Source organism: Carassius auratus, chromosome 2, assembly GCF_003368295.1.
Source record: "Carassius auratus strain Wakin chromosome 2, ASM336829v1, whole genome shotgun sequence".
NCBI lineage: Eukaryota > Metazoa > Chordata > Actinopteri > Cypriniformes > Cyprinidae > Carassius > Carassius auratus.
In genome coordinates this window covers 491,785-498,086 of record NC_039244.1, presented here as the reverse complement: position 1 = coordinate 498,086, position 6,302 = coordinate 491,785, and positions in this window count along the sequence as shown.

Below are 6,302 nucleotides of genomic sequence, written 5' to 3'. Positions count from 1 at the left end.
CAGCGCCGCCTGCTGGCCTGAGTGACGTCATCACAATCATGTTTCACTGCGGCACTTCTCCAATAGTATCCAGACAAACATTTCCATTAATCTAATTATCTTAAATAAGTTGTATATTAATTGTTGTAAACAAACAATTGTATTATTGTTAATTCAAATCAGTTTCTTTAATAATTATCGTCTGAGATCAAAGTTTTTGTTAATAGTTGTATCATTAATATACAGAGTATATAATGGTCACTTCCTCCATCTTTTAATTACACTCTCATCAGGACCGCTCAAGACTTTATGGGGCCCTAAGCAGAATTTATTTTGAGGGTCCTTCGGTTTCGCCAATACAGCTAATTATTGTCAGATTATTTGATTATTAGAAGAGGTCAGGGATTAATTGCACTTTAACATTCACAGTCTTACAGGACTAACTCGCATTCTTAATAAATATAGATAAATAAACCTGCAGACAAGGCATTTACAGAACAGAATTTTATTTTAACAACACACATTATTAAACACACATCCAAAACAACAACTCTTGATCTATAACTAGCTATAATGCATATAATGATTCTGGAGTATAATAGCAAAGACCCTATAAGCTACGGTAAACATGTTAAGTTGTTATCAGCACCCAATTTATGAAACAGAAACTTATTGTTATTAATAAATATAAGTTATTTTTACAAAGAAGACAAAAGATAGTAAAATCTTCAAATATATTAAGTTGCAAGCGCAGCCGCTGTGGGTTATGTGCGGTGTTTGGGTCGTGATCTCTATCATGATCTATCATCTCTATCTATCTCTAGTCAGGAGCGCTTCTCTCCACAGGAATACACAGCTCTGATCTCATTCTGTCACGGACCAGGACTACGAGACACGGCTTTTATGACAGATCAACAAACAGAATCATAACTCAGACAGTCCATAGTTAGCTGAATTCGACTTAATGTGTTCAAAATCAGAGATCACCCTCAAAGTATGATTTAGATGCTTGACAAGGCAAGTAAAAATGACACTGACATTACAGGAACATCCAAGAAATCAGTCACATGAGCTTCCCATTTACTGTGGTGCTGTTTGAAAACAGGAAGTGATGGAGGACAGAACAGGAAGTAGGATGTTAGGAGACTGTCATGACTGCCAAATAACTGTGTGTGTCATTGGGGATTGTTTTATCTCACTGCTGTGCTTTTCTGGTTTTACATATTATTATTATTAGGGTTTTAAGTGCATAGTGCTATAACCATTTTGTAATTTTAAGGATTTTTATTATTATTATTCTACTGTAAATCTGATCGTGCAGACCAAACTGTAAGACCCAGAGACTTGAACCTTGGCCGGTTGGTGGAGCACACTATGGGGAGAGACTGGCCAGTAGGCGGCGCTACAGCGATTGAACACGCAACAGCACTCATAACTCCAGTACACCTGTCATAGACTCAAGTGTCTTATATCACTGGAACCCTTGGCTCAAACTCAGATATCGAATGAATACGAATGAAAATTAACATTTCTCTGCAATTTAGAATTTTGTCCAAAACCTACTTTTGCAAACCAGTCAAAGGTTTTTCGCTCGATCAAAACCAAACCAGTTTGAAAATATTATCTTATATTCTAAATATTAAATATTCTAAAACTCAAAAATTAGTCAATTCATGCATTATATGATTCTTATCAAGAGTGCAAAATATAATGGAGATTGGGTAAAAATTGGCACTAAACTAGTAATTACTAATATAATAGATACACTATATTCAGGGGCGGATCTACCAGGGTGGCATAGGGCATAGAGCCAATGCCACCCTAAAAGAAAGCCTTGCCACCCCTGCTGACACCCCAGTTGGCAGCAACGAATTAAGGGTTATGGCCAATTTGAAAATTTACTAGCGTGAATCTTTCGTGATTCGCGATCCCGCTCCGAACTCCCGAACTGATTCAAATGATTCGCGATCCCACTCCGAACTCCCGAACTGACTCAAATGATTCGTGATCCCGCTACGAACTCCCGAACTGATTCAAATGATTCGCGATCCCCATAACTGATTCAAATGATTCGCGATCCAGCTCCGAACTCCCAAACTGACATTATTCGCGATCCCCATAACTGACTCAAATGATTCGCGATCCAGCTCCGAACTCCCAAACTGACATTATTCGCGATCCCCATAACTGACTCAAATGATTCGCGATCCAGCTCCGAACTCCCAAACTGACATTATTCGCGATCCCCAAACTGACTCAAATGATTCGCGGTCCCGCTACGAACTCCCGAACTGATTCAAATGATTCGCGATCCCCAAACTGACTCAAATGATTCGCGATCCCACTCCGAACTCCCAAACTGACTCAAATGATTCGTGATCCCGCTACGAACTCCCGAACTGATTCAAATGATTCGCGATCCCCATAACTGATTCAAATGATTCGCGATCCAGCTCCGAACTCCCAAACTGACATTATTCGCGATCCCCATAACTGACTCAAATGATTCGCGATCCAGCTCCGAACTCCCAAACTGACATTATTCGCGATCCCCAAACTGACTCAAATGATTCGCGGTCCCGCTACGAACTCCCGAACTGATTCAAATGATTCGCGATCCCCAAACTGACTCAAATGATTCGCGATCCCACTCCGAACTCCCAAACTGACTCAAATGATTCGCGATCCCCAAACTGACTCAAATGATTCGCGATCCCCAAACTGACTCAAATGATTCGCGAACCCGCTTTGAACTCCCAAACTGACTCAAATGATTCCTGATCACCATAACTGACTTAAATGATTCGCGATCCCGCTACGAACTCCCGAACTGATTCAAATGATTTGCGATCCCCAAACTCTAATCATTTACAAATTATTAATATACTGTTATATTTTTGTTGTTGTTGTTGTTGTTGCTATAAAAACAGACTTAAGCCATCAATAGCCTTTAAAATGTCTTAAAATGCATTATATAAAAAAATAATGAGGCAATAATGATTGGTTAATAATAACACTGTTAAAATACATAATGTAGGCAAATACAAAATAAACTATTTATGTACATGTTATTACAAATGCCATGTGATTGCTGTTATACTTACAGGACAATCAAATGCTTGTTTAAGCTACTGACCAAAATTTCATTAAAATATTCACTTAATATTTCATTTTTGGACAACTTTTTTGCTATAGATGACACAGGCTTTATAATTTCTTCAACAAAAAACGTGCATATCACAACCCTTACAAAAATAAACCATGGTTTTATCATAGTAAAACTGCTTCATTTCATTTTGCATGATTTCTGAATGCTTGAGACTATAAAATAAATGAGAGTCATAATAAAGTTATAGCCACAGGTAAATGTGGAGAGCTACAATTGTGATTTGTAAATAATACAATTTATTCATTTAGTTTTTTTATTTTATTGCTCACACACACACACACACACACACACACACACACACACACTGAAGCACGCGTGGTGTTTTCAGCTCTTCACTAAATTGATGCATGATGTAGGCTACACATGTGTACGTCAGTGCGCTATGAGAGGATTTCACCATTCCATTTGATAAAACTATTTGTGCCTATAATGTTTATTTATTAATTATTATTGTCAGCTAATAAAAGCTATGCTTCAGGACCATATTCATATAACATCTAAGGCTAAATCTAGCTCTTGACTGGTTGAGTTAGATGATGATTAACACTAAACTTTAGAAAATCAGTTGAGTCTCCCCAGCTGGAAATGGCTGTTAAAATCTTGTGTTTCTTATAATAAATTGACATATTGATAACACTGAATCTTTTATAATGCTCTTAATGACATGTGGATGCATACTGTATGCATTAGTGAGTGTGTGGTGCTTATGGGGTATGGTCACTTATTCCTGATATGAACTGTTTCAAATGCAAGACATTGATTGCATGAGATTAAGTTTGTAAATGATAGCCTGTGTCCTTTTGTAGTGTGCACATATATTTATCATCAATCTGTGATAACTGTGACTAAATTCAGTATATACCCGTCTGCCATATGTTGCCACCCCTCAAAAATTCCTGCCCCCTTCTTGCCACCCCATCAATATTTTTCTAGATCCGCCCCTGACTATATTTCTTTGGTAAACTCTCTAAAATTGCAATTATAACCACTAGATGGAAGCAGAGGACCACTAATGAGCTCATTCAACTCACTAATATAGTACTTCTTACAGATTTTACTTTTGGATTCGCATCACATTTACTCAAAGTTTAGCACTTTATTATATAGTCTGCATCATGGATGTGTTTTAATGTCAGCCATTAATTTTGGGTTGGACCGACCCTGAAAGCGTAGAGCCTTAAATCGCTTGAACCCTGGTGATCACTGCTTGCAGCTTTATTCATCATCATTATTATTGTTGTTCTACAGATTATTATTTGTTTTATGATAATGCCTGTCTGCGTTCTGTGGAACAATGTTGAAGCCATATGTTATTATTATGGAGAGACCTTTTGGTTTATATTAAAGGAAAAGCAAACTTTTAACAAAAGTGTTTTTTTTTTTTCTAAATCATGTGACTGCACCGATTTCTTTGTCTTTGAAGCCACTGTAATTGTAGTTTCTCCAGAATCATTCACTCAGAGCCACAGACGGCTTCCACACATCCATCTTCAGGTGAGAAACATTGGACTTTTATTTGAGTTCAGCTGATTCTTTTCCTCCAGGTGTTTACATGTTTTACCAGCGATGGGGTTCTAATTATTTATCTGATGGGATGCTTGTTGGTGGAGTGTTTATTTATTGGTCTGGAGTCTATGTGTGTTGAATAAGTGTTTAGTGCCATGAACAGAAAAACAGCCTTCGAGAATGAAACTACTAAACAAAAGAACACAGCATGTACAAATACATTGATTTCATACAGTGGAAAATTAATAAAAAAGAACATTCCTCTAATAGAATGTGTGTGTGTGTGTTTATCATATGTGTGTCTGTGTTAATCGTGTGTGTGTTTATGTGTGTTTGTGTGTGTTTATCATTTATGTGTGTGTGTCTCTGTCTCTGTGTGAATCTGTGACCTCTGACCTCTGTAAGGCTCATTCAGTGTCTCAGTAGGAGTGCGGGATGCAGATGAAGGAAATAATTTAGGATTAGAGCAAACAATAACATGGTATCAGCGCATCATTTCAGATCTGGTGTGATCCGAGATGAATCTGTGCAGCAGGTGTGTGTTAATGAGACTCTGACACGAGTGTAATCCTGCTCTTCTCCCGCTGAGACACACAGAGACGCGCCGCTGCTGTAGTAATCCTCACGTCATGCAGAGACTGATGGAGAATCTGCTCATTGTGCGGCTCAGCTTCATCTGCAGTCTTAGTGTTCAAGTAAAGAACGGCCATTTACACATGAAAGAGATGACGGATGTTCAGCAGAATGTTCCTCGAGCGTCTCCTCTCTCTGATGTTACAGAAGGTCATGGGTTCGATTCCCAGTGAATGCATGAGCTTGAAAAAAACGTACAATTTGAATGCAATGTGATGAACGCAAATCCATACAGTGAAAGCAGGAGCATCAAACTCCAGAAGTGACAGAAACACCATTACAGCATCACAGAGCTGATGAACGGAGTAATATTCGTTCTCTCTCTCTCCAGTGGGACGTGAAAGGTTCAGCAGCTGCAGGGTTTAATGTGTCGGACTGAGGAATTACTTCCTGTTTCCTGCAGCTCCAGACATGAGAAGGTCATAGGTTTCTGTGAGTGTCATCGACTGCATCTTCACTGCAGCTCTGATGAGAACAGATCCATTACTAATCCAGATCCAGCAGTTGATAAGCAGGTTGGTTGTTGTTAGTGTGTTCATGTGGATGCTACAAGGTTCTGATGTTTCTGGGTTTTTCTTCCCATCTGGTGAGTCTCTGTGATCTTCTGGTCTGTGGGAGTTTTCCGGTCCAGCAGGTGAAAATTATCACATTTCCAAAATATTGACAATTTCAAAAGATTTGCAACACTTCATAATCATGATCATAAATAATATGAGCATCAGTCATCAAAAAGACACTAAGACTAAGACACTTGGCAGTGAAGCTCTTCTGAGTCTGAGTCTGTGGATCTGTAGAGCCTCCAGCAGAGGGCGCAGTGTGAGAGCCTGAGCTGGTAAACACTTCAGATTGCTCTTAATACAGTATTCCTGAAGAGTCACAGGGGTTCCTGAAGGATCATAAGAGCCTCCATCAGCTCTGGATCTCAGCATGGCGAGCCCGAGATCATGGCTTTCCTCAAACATCTTCAACAATACAGGCCAGCTGGTTGATTATTTATAGGTCTGGAGTATGATAT